The 18,543-nt window shown below is 36.8% G+C and overlaps 1 long non-coding RNA gene and 2 pseudogenes across 2 annotated transcripts; 2 read left to right on the forward strand and 1 right to left on the reverse strand.

The window, feature by feature from the left end:
• Positions 1-1,165: 1,165 nt before the first annotated feature.
• LOC147283603 (uncharacterized) lies at positions 1,166-6,205 on the reverse strand (annotated as a pseudogene).
• A 1,943-nt stretch (positions 6,206-8,148) lies between these two features.
• LOC147283604 (uncharacterized) lies at positions 8,149-9,840 on the forward strand. Of its 2 annotated transcripts, XR_015122526.1 has the most exons (4): positions 8,149-8,334; positions 8,425-8,521; positions 9,541-9,582; positions 9,714-9,840. It is a non-coding gene; the product is annotated as an uncharacterized LOC147283604 (long non-coding RNA). The 2 variants fall into 2 exon arrangements; XR_015122525.1 differs by having other exon boundaries at positions 8,149-8,521.
• A 3,538-nt stretch (positions 9,841-13,378) lies between these two features.
• Positions 13,379-14,002, forward strand: LOC147283605 (uncharacterized; annotated as a pseudogene).
• The last annotated feature ends 4,541 nt before the right edge of the window (positions 14,003-18,543 follow it).

Here is an 18,543-nt window from a genome sequence, read left to right on the forward strand (position 1 = left end):
AAATTTTAAATTTTTGAAAACTTGTTTGGTTGATATTTTTAAAATAATCTATTTTTTTTCAATAAGTTGTTTGTATTAGGATTTAGACTTAGATTTTGAACCCAAGACTCAATCCCCAACCCTCGAGACCCGGGATCCAAAAACTGGGGCACGAGATCCCAAATCCGAAACCCAGGACTTGAGACTCTATACACAAGGTCCATAACCTAAGATCAATAACAAAATTTCATAGCAAAATTTCAAGAATCATTCAAAATAGGTTTTTTTATCACAAATAGTCTCTTAACTTTCATCAAAACATCAATTTGGTTCTTAAAGTGCATTTTCACTTAATGCTATAACTCATTTTTGCCACTGAACATCAATTTGGTCCCTCTATCCACATTTGTTTAATTTTTTCGTTTAAAATACCCATTTTTCAAGGGCAAATATGTCTTAACACCCTCTAGACACACTTTAAAAATTCGCCAAAAATAGATCGGGGCACAAAAAAATTCTCCAAACGGACTCGTCTTGGCTACTAATATTTTCATATGGGGTCAAATGATCAAATTGACGTTTAGTATTTTCTAAAAAATTTGAAATTCCCAAACTAATTTCTAGAAAATTAAAATAACATTTTGTTTTAATTTAACTTCATATAAATAGTACTAGTCAAGACAAGTCTGTAGGACATTCCAAGGAATTTTTTCGAGTCCCAAACTATTTTTAGTGAATTTTTAAAGTGTGTCTATGTATATAAAGACATATTTGCCCTTGAAAAAAATGGTATTTTAGACAAAAAATTAAATAGAAGTGGACAGAGGGACCAAATTGATGTTCGGTGACAAAGATGAGGGATTATATTGAGTGAAAGTTTGGGGACTATTTGTGATTAAAAAAATTCTTCAAAATAATATAAAGTTTACTTCAAATTAACACAAATTCAAGAATCATTCAAACATCCAAGATAACAAAAAGTTCAATTTAACACAAATTCTAAGACCAATTATTAACATAGTCTAGCCACATAGCCCCAACAATGTGATCTCTAATATCACGCATTTGATTTTCCTCATTCATGTCCATGCAAGTTTTCCTCTTCTTGACTCACCTCCGAGCTTTCTTCATCTACCACATCAAGGTTCTCAGCTTGGTATTGATGAAACATTATATCACCTCTTGATTACATTCTAATGAAGTTGTGCAATGTGCAATATGCAATGGGAATGAGTCGTTTCCTAAGTGAATAATTGGGCATTAACTTAATTTAGAATAGGAAAACGAGCCTTAAGCACTCCAAAACACCGTCCAATAACGTTACATAGTGATGAGTGCCTATAGTTGAATAATTTCATCGGGCCTCTTGGTTGTCTGTTTCTTCCTCTATAATCACGCAAGTGATAACGTTGTCCACGATATGGTATGAGAAATCAACAACATAACATTTTTCAATTGAAGAACAATGCAATTAATTATTTTATTTTATTAAAATATACTATATATATTTTGTTAAAATAATTTAAACATATTTGAATGACTTCATACCTTCCTTAGACAATGGAAACCGGTTCTCTTCTCTATTTATTGCATCCATCAACACTCTTGTCCCTTCCATCTTGTGTAGACAATCGTAAACAACATGACAAAGGAACATGCACACATAATATTTTGTGTCACCTGCCCTTTTCTACCTCGATATGGGACTTGCTTCTTTGATGCAAGTGCCCATGCACTTATATGTGTTCCATCAATTTCCCCAACACAATTCTACCAAGTGACAATTCAAATAATCACATATTAGTACAAAACTATATTAGATTAGCACAATTATAAAATTTGTATTATATACTAATACTAATAGAATTAATACCTCAAACCATGAATAATATTTGAGATTTCCCATGATCTTAGGAGGAGTCTCATCTAGGGGTGTGATTTGGATTGGAAAATCCGAATCCGACCGATTGTAATCCGAAAATTTTCAATTTTGGAACGTCCGAATCAAACCCGAAATCCGAAAATTCCGAAAAAAATTGGATTGGAATTGGAATGTATCTGTAAATTCCGATCCAATCTGAAATCTTATCCGAAATTTTCCAAAGGGATTCCGATTCGATATTTTTGAAATTATGTCAATTTATTCCGTATTTATATTAATATTATATCATTTATTTAGGTTTTTACTATATGTTTCATTAATTTGTTATTTGTTTCAAACATACACACATATATATATTAAAAAAAATAACTAATACTATTAATATAAACATATGCATATTATAAATATATGTGTATCATAATAACATAAAGGGATTAATACCATTTTGCTCCACAGACTATTACACTTGTATCAGTTTGCTCCCCAGACTTTTAATTTGGAAAATTAAGGACTCTGACTTTTTCAATTTTGCCAATTGAGGTTCTTTTGTCAATTTATACATTTTTTATCCAAATCTTTGAGGGCAAAATGGTCCCTTCCAATTATATCTTGTCATTTTTTCCTCATGTATCATTTTTCCTCTTTTATTTCTTGCTAAATTTTGCTTGATCATCTCGACATTTTAGATGAAAAATGTATAAATTAACGGAATAACCTTAATTGACAAAATTGAAAAAGTCAAGGTCCTTAATTTTCCAAATTAGAAGTCTGGAGAGCAAACTGATACATGTGTAATAGTCTGGGGAGCAAAATGACATTAATCCCTAACATAAATGCTAACAAAAGTACCCACATTTTTTGTACGTGTAATTACTAATTTTTTTTGTTTGTTTTTACTAATAACAAAAGGTAACGTGAAGATTCTGATTTTTTCTCTGAAAATTTCGAATTTTTATTCGAAAGTTCCGAAAATGTGATATTCTGAAAAATTCCAAAAATTCCGAGAAATCTGAAAATTCTAAATTGGAATGAGATGTTGAAATTCCGATTTTTTGGAATAGAAATTTTATTTCGAAATTTTTTGAATTGGAATTGGAACACCCTATTTTCGATTTGATCCGTCCGAAACACACCCCTAGTCTCATCCATATTTCCAGGTTGAATTATATGAGCGCCAAGTCGACATATTGCTTTGATAATTCTCTTAAATTGTCTTGATATTGTCTCCTTAGAATGTTGAAATATCTTAGCAATAACCCAATTGAGAACTGTATGACAAATAGTATACAAAAATATAAACAATGTGTTAGTTTCTAGGATTTGTTAATGTTGGCTATTTTCCGTGTCAAAACAATTGTATTAATTTGTATTTATTCACTCACAAGCTCTAGGCTAGATTTAGGACAAGGTCTACTGCTTTGAAGAAGTCAAGAATGAACAAGTCACAAGGTATACTGCACTTCATTCATTTCATGAAATTAACAGATTTTTGTCTATTTGACTAGTCATTCACTGATCATAATGAACACTGTTTTTCACGTACAGTGACTGTTACTTAAGTCACAGTTGCTACAGTGGGTCATTTCGGGTTTTGCTGTTTAAGCCCAATTCTTTGAAAGCCCATATTCTGTTTAGTATTAGACATGCATGTGCACAACACATGACTTGGTTCCCCCAATGTTTTCAAATCAGATCTGATTCATCTTTCCCATTCACGCACACACACTATTCATCATCTTCTACATTCTGATTTTTAAATGCAAAATTCCTTTTGACAGCTGCTTATTTCTATCCTTAGTAAATACTAGGATACCCCTCTAGGACAAAGGGAATATGCCCTTAATCCGTCTCTTGTGGACAGCCATTGATTGGCTTCCACGTGGCATGGGCGAACATGCCTCTTGCGTGAGTGTGTACGGGCATAAGGGGTGCTGGCTGGTCAGATCTGTGCACGTGTCGATGAGCCATTTTAGAGCGTGAATTCTTGGGTTTTCACTGCTGGGTATTTTCCATGTGAGGTGCTCATCTTCATAATTTTCAGAAAAATGGTTTTTAATTCTTGAAAAATCACATAGAGATTTTCTGAAATTGTTTTTGTTAAATCTGAAATTCTATATGGGTTTGAGTGCTTAAATGTCTTCATACATACTTCAAACACATTCATTTTAGATTTAAGTTGAAGGATTCAATATTGATCTTTTCATGCCGATAGCTTGAGAAGATTGATCTTTGTTTGTGAATCCTACATTTGCATATCATGTTCATGCATTGATGAAACCACTGAGCTTGGTGCGGATTGGTGCCATGGGTTGATGAGCTTGGAGTGGAGCTGCCTTCTTCATGAATGACCATCTGCCTTGCGTATGGAAGTTGCACAAAATGGGTAAGATAGCTGCCACTTAGTCTAGGACTTAGTGATTGAGCTTGTGTGCTGAGTACCCTCTTTTGTATTGAACTTCTGATTTAGTGGATTGCCTGGTCAGCTGGATAGACCCCCAGTTTTTACCCTTTGCGGTTTTTCTGGGTGAACATCTTGTGTGCATCTGTCTTCCCTGTTTGTGTTGTTATGATTACTGGCTCACTCATCTTTTAAACACAAATCTGTACTGGAGCTATTTGCTTAAAATTGATATATGACTTATATAACTGTTTAGATAATCACACACCACTGTAGTTGTGGATAACACTGGGATGCCTATTGTGATGGGTCCTCTGAGTGTATAGGATGTCACTTGATCCTTGGTGTGTTTGATTTGTGTTGTTTACTGAAGTAATTTTTGGTTTTTAGAAGTCAATGTGGAGTTTCACATTTTTGTTACTGGACCGTCTGAGTTGTGTTTGGTTGACTAGTTCGTGAGTGATCACATAAACCAAAAATTGGGGTCCGATCACTGAAAGTGAAATTAATCAAGTTAATTGAGTGAATAGATCACCTAAATTAAACTTTCACAATGCCTCATCGATACAAACTGATATATCATCTTGTAAAAAGTCTGACCCCCTTAATGTCGAACACAAGTTCACTAATGTATCTTTGTTCATTCTTACTAAATCATAGTGCTGGGCACGGTACAGGACAGTTCGGTATGGACCACTTACCGATCCCAAAACCAGAATTTGTAATCGGTATGGGACAGTTCAGTATTGCCTTTTTAAAGATTTGCATTAGAATGAAATCGAAACCACCGAGATCGGTTTGATTCAGCACCAGTTTCGGGATGACATCAAAAATCAAAATTCAATGACAATATGGCTTTGAAATCAAAATTCAATTAAGTTAGTTGTCAATATGGCTTATATGATTTTTAAAACAATTTTATGAGTTAAACATACATCTATCTTAAGACAAAAGAAATCAGCTAACAACACAAATGAGTTAAACATGCATCTTGTTGCAATTCACAAGTCTTATGGCTTATTACAAAAACCAAATATACAAAGTTACAAAACAGAAAGGCAGAAACTAATTCACAAGCCTTATGGCTTATTACAAAAAACCAATATATATACAAACAAAAGCTTAAGTTAAATAAATTCACATACAAATTATACAATTCAAAACACAAAAATTGCAACAACAACAAATTTGAAATTTGAACACAACAATTGGAAAATTGCAGATTGCAGATTGATTGCAGCCTTGCAGTCCAAGTTTACTTTCCCTTTTCCTTTGGATATGAAGTTGTGTTTCTACTAGTAGTGGCAGTGACAGTACTTGCATATTCTACATATATATCATCACAAAAATAATTAAAATTCAAAGTGCCAATATACAAAAAAAAAAAAAATTAACAGAACAATGAAACTTATCAAACATTACATGATTCAACACTTTCATAAAATTCAAGTTCTACAATACAAGCTTCATCTTCCAAGCTGGACATATCATCCCCCCAATCAATTTTGCATACATATCAAGGCCTCCACTTATTTAGGAGTTAATGAACTCCTAAGTGCATTTATGACTCTGCCCTCTGTGCTAAAACAACTTTCAGATGCCATTGTTGATAATTGAATGGCAAGAACATCATTTTCAATTGTTGCCAACACAGGGTACTTAAGACCATTGAGCTTCCACCATAATAATATGTCAAAACCAGTTGCATCTTTGGTTGTCCATTCTAAAGGATCCATCAAGTATTTATCCACTTCATGTGCCGCCATTGCTTCATCACTCTTTTCCACCACTTTTCTCCAATCTTCCAAAATATCATCCCTCCCACTACCCCTACCACCATCTTCTACCATTGAAGTTGCAGAACGGTTTTGTGAATCATCATTCACATTCCTTCTTACATGCATGCCAACATCTACTTTTAGGCCATACTCTTCATAAAGGGCCATTATCACTCCATTCATCTCTTTGGTTTTCTATTGCACTCTTCCTCATTAAACGTTTCCTTCCTAAACAAATGAGTTACATGTCGCATCTTGAACCTTGGATCCAACACAAGTGCAATCACCACCAAATTGTTCAGATTCTGGAATGAGCAAAAATACTTGTTGTCTTTAACTCTCATGTTGGTTTGCTGTAAAACCCTTACAAGGTCTTATGGATCTTGGCCTCAACATAAGGTGAATGTCATTGGCATAGTGCGCTTGTGATGAGCACACACATTAACACAGTTGCAAGGAAGATGACATACGCGAGACATGCTTGGCTTGGTCAGGTTGCTAAGTCAAAGAAGGTAGGCTGATGCAAAGAGGCAATAGCCTTGTTTATTTGATGGCGCATAAACCCTTGATTACTTGAAGAGGCATCAACCATTGTTGACTTGTTGAAAGCAAGCAAGTTGCTCATGCAGGAAGCACCTTCTGAAGACTTGAAGCACACATCAGCATGAAGACTTGAAGCAGACTGCTCATGCAAGCAACAACTCTTGGGATGTTGGGAGAAGTAAGCAGCAGCCTTCGGGGAGTTGCTGGAGCAAGTAAGAGCCACTTGAGGGGACAAGTGAGTGGCAGCAGCCCTGGTGGATAACAACCACTTGATGTTTAGGTGGAAGGCATCCATTTAAGTATGTTGGCAAGTTGCAGGCAGCAAATTGTCATGACCCTCTATATAAGCTTGATGAGACACAATCTAAAACCTAAGCAGTTCAGGTTCGTGAACCGAATGTAAGAGAGAGAGAGAGAGAGAGAGAGAGAGAGAGAGAGGGAGAATACAGTTTTGAGAGTGTGTAATCTTGTATTCCTTTATGAGTAATAAAGGTTGAGGATAGAGTTCCTTTAAACTTAAGTTGTGCATGCTTTTGCATTTGTATTCCTCTTATAATAGTGTGAGATTGGCTGAAAGTGTGAGTGCATCTCGCAACCATAACAAGGGTGTTTTATTGTGATTTGAAGGTCAAAAATTACCCTTGTTACAGTTGGTCTTAGAGCCATAAGTTGGCTAAACCTCGAGTTGTTCTTGTTGGTGAAACGATGGTCAGGGGAAGCGATAATATGAAGAAGTGAGTCGCACAACTTGAGGACTTTTTCAGCACTTCGCTGACCAATGATGCTGTTAACATGACAGCACAATGTTATTCCTTGAAGGAGGAGAATGTTGCCTTACTACAAGAAAACTGCACATAAACCATAGGTGATTTTCCCACAATGGTGATTCTGTGGTAATTAATAAGTAATAACCCACAGCTATGTGGTAATTAATAAGTCATAACCCACAACAAATATGATTCATGTGGTAATTAATCAATAAGCAACGGCTGACTGTGGTTATTATTTTTTAACCCACAGTTCGTCTGTGGGGTTTAAAGTATTTCCCACAGATGCCATGGTTAATTATCCAACCTATCAGCCCAACATTACTTTTCATTATCAAAAGTGGAGCATTGGGAATCTATCCAACCCTTTTCCCACAATGGTTGTAGCATATGAAAATTAAATAATAGTTTGACTTGACAATAAACTTGGGTATTCTTATTTTTATTATTTTATTTTGCCATTGTAATAATGCCGGTGTATTAAGGCCTATTATTTTATTTTGCTCATCAGCTTGTCTTCGATGTGGGCAAATTGCTGAATATAAATATAATATTTTATTGGGATCACGTGATGCTCATCAGCAATTATAAGCTCACTGCTCACACACACTCCAACACCAAAACCTCCTATCTCAAAGAAGTTCAAAAGAATCAAAACAAGGGTAATTTTTTTTTTTGGTTAATAATAAAAACTAAAAAAGACCTTATGTTTCCAACAAGACCCAAGCACCAGGCCTTTCTTTTCATGCCTCTTCTCTTCTCCCCCTTTCTTTGTCTCCCTCTCTTCCTCCACTTTGGTTCTTCCGATTCTCAGTCAAAACTAGAAGCCCAAATATGGAAGGTCGTAGAATGTTTCTCTCTATCTCTAATTTTCATCACCCAAATCGATTTGGGTTTTATTTTTTGTTTACTAATTTAGGGTTTCATAATATGAAGCTCTAAATCGCTTTCTTCTCTATTGTCAGTTCTTTTTCTTCAGAACAATCGGTGAGTTCTTCAAACCCTAACCTCATAATTTTTGTTACTTTGAATTTGGTTAAGGGATTTGATTACTATGAGATCAGGGTTTGCATGCAGAGGTGGAAATCAAATCGCCCCTTTCCAAGAGTCTAATTATGACTTTAATATTATGCTTTGCAATTTCCTGAGCTTATTCAATGGTGACAACAATGGGGTTAGTTTTTTTTTTTTTTTTTTTTTTTTCAATTTCCCTATGATTTCTTTTTCCTTTTTCCAATTTCGCTCTTAAATTGAGAAATAGGGATTTTATTTTTTTTGGGTCGAAGAGAAATAGGACTTAAAGCTTGCGTTAGGAACGAATTTGTGGCGATATGTATGTCCAAGTTTATATATGATATTTATTTATTGATTTTGTTGTAGAACTGTTCCTCACAGCTCCTCTAAGAGCTTTTCTTATTAAATTTCTTTTTGACAATCTTTTAATTTTATCATGTTAGGGTTTGATTTTAGAGAAATTGATTTTCATTTTCTTTATTTTCGGTTGTAGTTGAAACTATGAAAGTTGGACTGTTGAGGTTGCTTCATCAATCTCTTGCATAAGTTCATTCTGGCTAGTTTGGCCAAGGTACTGCTGGTACCCTTTCTTTCATGTTTCTAAGATCTTACTTTCATCAAAGCAAAAAAAGAAAAATAGAAAAATTTGGAGCCATAGCAGAGAATAGCTGATTAATAAAGTTTTTCTTTTAATCTTTTTCATGTTAAGAGTTTTGAGAAGACTTTGAATAAGGAAAGCTTGTTCAATTCTCATGTATGTGATAGGCTTTTAGTTTTCTTATTGACTTTTGTGATTATACTTTTTCTACTGCATAAAAAGATTATGTTTGAGCTGGGTCTTCAACAGGTGTTAGCATTTCCTACTGCATAAAATGCTTAATTATTGTTGCTCATGTTTAATTTCTCTTGTTTTAAATGGGATGTTTAGAAGCTAACTCTAGTTGCTTAAGTGTGCATCTTTTGTCTCACACTTTTTTCCCCCTCACTTGGATATATCTTATCTCTCGGGCCAGTAAAGATAACTCACTCTTGTTCTAAATTTTGGCATTATCATACCTAGGTATGATAATGCCAAAATTTAGAAGATCTTTTGAGGTTTCTTTGACTATTTCCTACTGATGAAATTGGTTAGTATAATTATGTTTCATTGACTATTTCATTTTTCCCTTATTGCTGCAGATTTTCATTGGTGGAATTGCAAAGGCTCTTTCATTGAAAATGGTAATATGGTATGATGTTTATAATGCATTTATTTCTCTTTTCTTACCAAAATCATATCTTCGCTTTTGATTTTATCTTTCCATGTCTTCACCGACCGCTTTACTGATAGGTCTTTTATGCTGCTTTTATAGTTTATGGGGATTGTTAGTGTCTTTGGACCTTTGAAGGCATATCACCTGATGCTCAATGGGGAACTTAATGAACCATGAGCTTTTGTGGAGGTAACGAAGCACATGTTACAGCTTTGGTTACTTTTTGTTTGCAATAAATTGTCTGGAATGGGTCCCCTGTATATGATTGGAAAGATAGTAATTATTTTTTGTTGCAATAGAAGTGTTCATTGTTTTTATGGTAGTTGACAATATGTCTATGGTTTAGAAATGATCTTTGTATAGGGAGAATTTGGGGGGATGTTTGATGTAATCTAGATGGTAGGGTGATAGTTTAGTGGTTGTTGCTTGAGTAATTGACTGGATACTTAATGTATTTTGATTATGTTTAGTGGTTGTTGCTTGAGTAATTGATATTATTATCTAATGAAGTTCATGGTGTTGCAAAATGTGTAGAAGCAAATAGTTTTTTCAATTTGAATGGTCACTGCCAAGGGTGTGTTGCCTAATTAATATTATAATGATATTTAATTGTTGTGTATTAAATTAAATGATATCCCCCAGCGGTTTTGGATATTGAATAAATATGAAATTATAACTAAAAAACAATAAAGAAAAATATACCACAGGCCCAAGGGTGTGGCATTTTACATTACATAAGTAATGTTGACGAGACATTTATGGGAATGCGCAACAGTCAGAATATTTAAACAATAATAAGGACTGAGTGTATAAGAGAAAGGTGAAAACATGCATAAACAAAAACCACAGCCACCTATCAGTGGGAGTAGACTTTTCGATACACCCGCAACGCCCACTGATACATTTCCTGTGACTATGACTGTGGTGTTTGCTCTAATACCACAGATGCTCAGTGGTATTTGTAAACATATACCACTACTGGTGAGGAGTGGTGTATGTCCAGTTTTCTTGTAGTGCCTTACGCGAAAAAATAGACTCGTTTGTTGAGGAAGTCAACAGCAAGTTCTCCACCATGGTGGATGTCACGCCCCAAAATCAGGGTACGTAACAGAGGCACCTATCTTGAGAATATCTAAGACTACAACAACCAATCCTCCGGTGTTATAATCCCAAATATTCACAAAATAAGTTAAGCCTTTTGGTTTAGTAAAATGGGTTGGATCAGAGTGCTTGAGTTTGCAGCGGAAAAATATAGAAATAATTGATTCATAATTAAACCAACCCTCGGAGCTACTATTGTTTAGATTAACTTCAAAGACACTGTTTACATAGACTCGATAATTCAAAAGTAGACAACCCAAGGACTCAGTGTATATACAAGATATGACCAAGGGTATATAAAGATAGTAAAAGGTTACTAAAGGCCTGCCCAAGGAAATATACTGACTAAACAGGAACACATGAGTTGACAAGCTTGAGACCGCAGCACCACACCCTTAATCGAGGCCGTCAAAGTCCACACGCGCAACACCTAAGAAGGAGAAAAACAACAACGTAGGGGTGAGCATCACATACGTTTATTGCTCCCCTTCAGGGAACTTCCTGCTAGGTTTGAAAAATAGTTTGAGATAATTTAAAATCAAATGCACAACACAAACCAGTTGTCAAGCTTTGTAAAACTAGTAGCATGCTCATACAGTTTTCAAAATACAGTTTTCCGGGCCCAAGTTCAGAATCATACTTGTTGACCAGCCGTTAGAGCTAACTACCCTCTCACAAAAACATAACAAAGTCCTGCAGTCATTTGACTGGGACAGGGTAGCGAAAGTGGCCATTTCATGGTTATACTGCCTAGACTGGCCTCCCAAGAAGGACAATCGACCAGTCCGTCCGTACAACCCCTCATGAGGTTTTTGGGATCGAAACCCAGGGTCTACCGTAAGGGACCTTTCACTCTCAAGTCAAACACAATAACAATCTCACGAGAATATACATAACAGTCATAATTCTCATCATCATAAAACCAAGCAGATATGCTAATCAAAAACATGCATCTTTATCACACAGTATTTATTATATAGTACATGCAGGAAATCCACTAGTCAGAGTGTGTTGTCCCCCAACCTAGCGTCCAAAGCTTTTGCCTGGTCTCGAGTACAAATCACAATTTGCCACGTCGCAACGATCTCTTTTAGGTAACTAGAGTTTCTAATTTGACAACAACTGGTGTTAAAAACGGTATTCACGTAAATTGATGACCTTGTCTGTTAAGACCAGGTATAATTCAGAGGTTTGGCACTAGCGTAACTGCTAGGCTTCTCTGAATTCTTAATCCGACATGACCTTGCACCTCGAGGCAAACAGTCATGTTAGACCGTGTGGTTTCTATATCTATTTTAATTTATTATCGAGGAGGTTGATCAGATATGAACCTACAACGTGACCAGGTCAGTGCAAGGGGAAACTGAGGGAGCTCTGGCTCAGTACCCAACGCCTGTATGCTCATGGACTGACCTTAGTCATCATGTTATTTGGTTACCACTGATATGACCTCAATATTTATTTAGTTCATTTAATAACAACAGTTTAAACGGCGTTCCGTTTATAATCACAACGTAAATAAAAGCAAATTAAATAAGTTGGGTTGAGGGTATACCTGTTGAAGACTTCCCACGGACAGAGTCTCGGTACTACTAGACTTGCTAAATAACAAGATTAAAAAAGCCTAATTAACAAGAGATTAATTTAACAAAATTTTAGCAGAATTTCAACAGTGATCAAAAAATTACCTATGGAGCTCAGAAATGATTTTTTTTAAACTTCACCAAAACCTAGCCTTCACACTACTAGAATCGAAGAGCTCGTCGCCACAATCGCGTAGGCAAAATCGGATCGTCGATCGGAGCTCTAGAATTCAAAATAAACTCAAAACAAGATTGAAGAAGAGAGGGAAAAGAGGAGATAGGAGAGAGGAGAGAGGAGAGAGGAGAGAGAAGCTCTCTCTTGGGAAGCGTGCGGTTGAATTTGTGAGGGATCAGCTGAAGGTGCGGCACTATTTATAGGGGAGAGAGAGTGAGTCAACTCGGTTGACTCATCCGAGTTGACCGGGTTGACTTAAGTCAACTGTCACAATTTAGACCAATGAGAAAGTGACACATGGCGCATGCCCTTACACTTGGCTGCACATGCAGCCATCAGATCTTGCTGCCATGCAGCGATGGACGCTCCAGATCATGCCACGTGGCGCGATCTGGTGATTTGCTATATTATTTTTTTTTCCTATTTTTCTCAACTTCAAAAATTAATTAAAAATAGCTCGGGACTCAGAAAAATATTACGGACTCAAATTACCAATTTGCCCTTAGAAAAATTTCAGAAATTTCAAGCTCCACAACCTAAAATAAAATGCTTTAAAGAAAAAGAAAATTTGGGAAATTGATAAAAAAATCTCCCGGACTCGAAATAATACAAGACTTGCACCGTTGGGTTTGTGAGTAAAAGTACTCCCTTTAAAGTTCTAACTTGGGTCAAAACCCTAGTCAAAGTTGGTCAAACAATTAAAACTCAAGGTAGAAAAATTAGATTTTCCGACAAATAAATTCCATAAAAATTTTAGAAAATAAGGAAAAATCCCAAAATAAATTTGAAAATTTCCGGGTCTCACAGTGGAGGACATAGAGTCCTTGGTACATCTCTTCAAACAAAATTTCAAAGATGTTGAAGACAATGTCACTTTACTGAAGAAGGCCATGTTTGGTTAGAAGATGAGAGTTGACTCTATGTCAAAGATCAAGGTTCCCGAACCTAAGCCATTCAATGACGATAAAAATGCAAAGGATCTTGAGAATTTCGTTTGGAACATAGAGCAGTACTTCACAGTTGCCCGTGTGCCTGAAACAGAAAAGGTGTCGGCTACTAGCATGTGTCTTGTCAGAGATGCAAAGCTATAGTGGCGAATTTGGATGGCGAATGATGCTAGTACTGGTCAGGCATTGATCAAGACATGGGAAGCCTTGAGGAAAAAATTGAGGGATCAATTCCTCCCTGGCAACACAACGTAGATCGTAAGGGAGTCCCTCAAGAACTTGAAACATACAGGTACAATGCGTGTGTATATGAAAGAATTCAATTTTATGATGCTTGACATCAAGAACATGACCAAAGAAGACAAGCTTTTCAATATTATGTTTGGCTTACAATCTTAGGCACAAACAGAGTTGAGAAGGCAAAGGGTACGAAACTTGCCTATTGAAATCTCAATGGCAGAAGAGCTAGTCGACTTCAAGACGAAAAACCCTTCTTCGGACAAGAAGGGAAATGACGGAAAGAAAGACAGCGAAAAAACTTCTTATTCAAAAACGGGTTCACGGAATAAAAACAAAGATTAAAAAAAGCAAGATGTTCTGAACAAGTCCAAATCTGGTGGGAATTCTAGTACAAGTGGTACAAAGCCTACTAGATTCCTTTGTTATGGGCCTCATCGATTTAAGGACTGCCCGAAGAAGGAGAAGTTGAGTGCCCTAGTTGCTAAAAATTCAAAGGATAATTCAAAAAATGAGGATGCAAGAGGTGCAGAGACTTGATATGATTCTTACGGATTTAGAAGCTGCTCCCATAAGTAGATCAATTACGGTTACTCTCAAGGTTGGTTCGTGGGACGAACAGTGCAATATAATGGTTGTTCCCTTAAATGATTTTAATGTAATACTTGGAATCGAGTTCTTTGTCCAAGTAGAGGTTTCCTTGATGCCTTACCTTGGAGGCTTATTGGTTGCTGAAGGAAACTTGCCATGCTTTTTCCCTGAAATTAATATGAGTGGGGAAAATAAGGCAGTTCAACAAAAACATGGTATGCAATCTGCTATACAAGTACAGAAGGGGTTGAAGAAGAAGAAGGTGACATACTTGACTACCTTGGTAGAGATCAAGATGGACAAAGTTGTTGAAGTTTCAGATTGTGTGGTGAAGTGTTGAATTCATTTGCAGATGTGATGCCCTTGGAGCTTCCTAAACAACTTCCTCTTTGATGTGCCATTGATTACAAGATAGAATTAGTCCCTCCAAAATCGCACCTCCAGAATTGGTGGAGCTTAGAAAGCAATTGAATGAGTTGTTGGATGATGGTCTCCTTCAACCCTCGAAAGCTCCCTTTGGTGCCCTAGTTTTATTTCAAAAGAAATTAGATGGATCCATGAGGATGTGTGTGGACTACTGTGCCTTGAAAAAGGTCACAATAAAAAATAAGTACCATGTTTCGAATGTGTCGGACTTATTTGATTGGTTGTCCAAAGCCTCTTACTTCACTAACTTGGATTTGCGTTCTAGCTATTGACAGGTGTGCATCGTTGAAGGAGATGAAGCTAAAACTGCTTGTGTTATGAGATACGGCTTGTATGAGTTCCTTGTAATGTCGTTTGGGCTAACCAATGCCCTGACTACTTTCTGCAATCCAATGAACGATGTCCTTTATGAGTATTTGGATTCGTTTGTTGTGGTTTACTTGGATGACATAACCTTCGGTTAATTTTCTTGTGACTTAGAGATTATCAACTTCATGTGAAGAAGGAGAAGTGCTAGTTTTGCTGCCAAGAAATCATGTTCTTGGAGCATTGGATTAGCAAAGGCAAGATACAGATGGATAAGAGGAAAGTAAAGGTCATCCTTTACTGGCATGCACCTACTAAAGTACCAGATTTGAGATCTTTTCTTGGCTTGGCGAATTATTATCGTCGATTTATCAAATATTATTTAAGGAAAGTGAATCCTGTGACAGAATTTCTACGAAAAGACAACAAATGGTGCTGGACAGAGAAGTGTGAAGCAACATTTGAGAAGGTGAAGAAAGCGGTGGCTTCGGAACCTATCCTAAGACGGTTTGACTTCGAAGTTCACATGGACACTTTAGATCGAGCACTAGTAGGGATGCTGGTCTAAGAAAGACATCTTATTTCCTTTCAGAGCCAAAAATTGAAAGATACCGAGTAGCAATATTCAATTCATGAGAAAGAGATGGCTGCAGTTGTGCATTTCTTAAAGGTTTGGAGACACTAATTGATGGGTACTCATTTCATGGTGACAGATAACGTTTCTAACACCTATTTCAAAACTCAAAAGAAGTTGTCTCCTAAACGAGCACGATGGCAAGAATTTCTAGCCGAATTTGATTTGTTTGGGTGCACAAACCTAGGAAGCAAAATCAAGTGGCAGATGCGTTGAGTCGCAAAGATGTGCAAGAGTATGTTGCTGCCTTGGCTCTTGTATATTCAGATTTCTTAGGCAAAATTCGAGAAATATCCAAGTCAGATATTGCTTACACAAAGATCCAGCAACAAGTTAGGGAGGGACTTGTTCGAAGATATTGGTTGGAAGATAACTTGGTGTATTCTAAAGGCGGAAGGGTATATGTTCCAAGTGGGGGAGGACTCCTTAAAGAACTAATGCAGAAGATGCATGACTTGTAATGGGTTGGACATCCTGGAATCGATCGGATATTAACCTTGATTCCAAGGTCTTATTATTGGCCAAAGATGGAGGAAGACATTGAAGCCTAAGTCAAAACATGTTTAGTTTTCCAACAATATAAGTTTAAGAGGAAGAACGAAATAGATTTGTTACAACCACTACCCATATCGGAGAAACATTAGCAGTCCTGTCTATGGACTTTATTACTAACCTGATAAAAGTTGAGGGAATACGTTCTATTCTAGTGGTGGTTGATCGATTCTCGAAGTATGATGTGTTCATAGAAACACCACATGCTTATGCTGTGGATGTAATAGCAGTGTTGTTTTACAAGAATGTGGTGAAATACTTTGGTTTACCGGAAGACATCATAAATGATCACGATGCAAGGTTCACTAGCAGATTCTGGACAGCCTTGTTTAACATGATGGGGTCTAAACTGAAGTTCTCTACAGCCAACCATCTTTAAATGGTTGGACAAACGGAGAGGGTGAATTAGTTGTTGGAAGAATATCTCAGACATTATGTGATGGCAAGTCAGAAAAATTGGGTGAAATTATTGGAATATGCACAATTTTGCTATAACCTTCAACGATCTTCAACTACAAGAATGAATCCATAAAGCTATGGGCCAACAGCCTCCGCAAGAGTTGCTAGAAGAAGCTCAAGATAGTTTATTTAAAGCAATCTAAAGATTGAAGAAATATGCTGACAAAGGGCGAAGGCCATTGGAATTCCAGGTTGGGGATAAAGTTTTCCTTAAGCTTACTCCTCAAATTTGGAAAAAAATAAGTAGCAAGATCGTGCATAGTGGGCTGATTCTTAGATATGATGGTCCGTTTAAAATAATCAAACCAGTTGGAAATGTTGCCTATCGGTTGAAGCTACCAGATCGCTTGAAGATACATCCAACTTTTCACATTAGCTTCCTTAAACCATTCCATGTGAGCGCTGAGGATCCTTCTCGAAGTATTTGAACTCGAATATGACAAAGACGTCAGGCTCATTTAGTAGGGGTGGTTTGTAAGACTTTTACAAGGTCCTATGAATCTTGGTCTATACATAGGGTGAATGTTGCTGGCACGGCGTACTTGTGATGAACACATGCACTAAAATGGTTACAAATGAAGATGACATGCGGGCGACATGCTTGGCTTGGTCAGGTTTCTAGGTCAAAGAAGGTGGGCTGGTGACATGTGAGTGATGTCATGCACATGTGGACAAATGGACAGATGCATGAGGCAGCAACCTTGTTTACTTCATGGGATAAGAAACCTTGCTTACTTGAAGAGGCAGCAACAATTGTTGACTTTCTGAAAGCAAGTAGGCTGATCATGCAGACAACACTTTCTAAAGACTTGAAGTACAAATCAGCATGAAAACTTGAAGTAAGTAGCTCAAGCAGGCAGCAACTCTTCGGAATTGTTGGAGCCAAAAGGCAGTGGCCTTTGGGACTTTGGAAGAAGCAAGTAGCAACCTTTGGGGCTTGCTGGAGCAAGCAACAGCCACTTGAGGGGATCAAGTAGGCGGAAGCAACCCTAGTGGACAACAACCACTTGATGTTCTGGTGGAAGGCAGTCACTTGAGTATGTTGGCAAATTGTAGGCAACAAGTTGTCATGACTCTCTATATAAGCTTGATGAGAGGCAAGCTAAAACCTAAGCAGTTCAGTTTTGTGAATTGAATATAAGAGAGAGAGAGAGAGAGAGAGAGAGAGAGAGAGAGAGAGAGAGAACACAATTTTGAGAGTGTGTAATCTTATATTCCTTTGTGAGTAATAAAGGTTGGGGATAGAGTTCCTGTAAACATGAGTTGTCATACTTTTACATTTGTGTTCCTCTTATAATTGTGTGAGATTGGCTAAGAGTGTGAGTGCATCACTTTGCCATAACAAGGGTGGTTCATTGTGATTTGGAGGTCGAAAATTACCCCTGTTACAACTGCCATGTTAGCCAACACTTTTTCAGTTTCTAAACCAGTGGCCATCTCAGATGTCACAAACAAATTGTAAATCTCATGTTCAATAGCAAGAACATCATGAAAAGTTGTGTAGACAGTGAGGTGAAAATATGCACTAACCTTTAAAGTCACATCATAAGGCACCCTAAAAAACTTCACAAACACCCTAGCATTTTCCCAATCAATCTCACTTGGCGGTCCAACCTTAAGCCTCCTACTACTGCTCTGAACTACATTTGCCCTCCTCATCATACTCTTTATCTGGTCCTTGAAGTAAGCCAAAAAGGGAATGTCGTCATCATCCACTATTCTTCTAAAAGCCTTCTTAAATTTCAAGGTTGCATCTAACATTATAAATGTTGAATTCCACCTTGTAGGGTTATCCATACATACAAGACCCTTACTGGACAGTTTGTCCTTCCCACAAAGAATTTAAAATATTCTCATCTTTGTGGAGAAGACCTCATATACTTTACAAACTTTCTAATTGCTAAAACAGACCTATTAA

Source organism: Dryas octopetala, chromosome 5, assembly GCF_963921425.1.
Source record: "Dryas octopetala chromosome 5, drDryOcto1.1, whole genome shotgun sequence".
Classification (NCBI taxonomy): Eukaryota; Viridiplantae; Streptophyta; class Magnoliopsida; order Rosales; family Rosaceae; genus Dryas; species Dryas octopetala.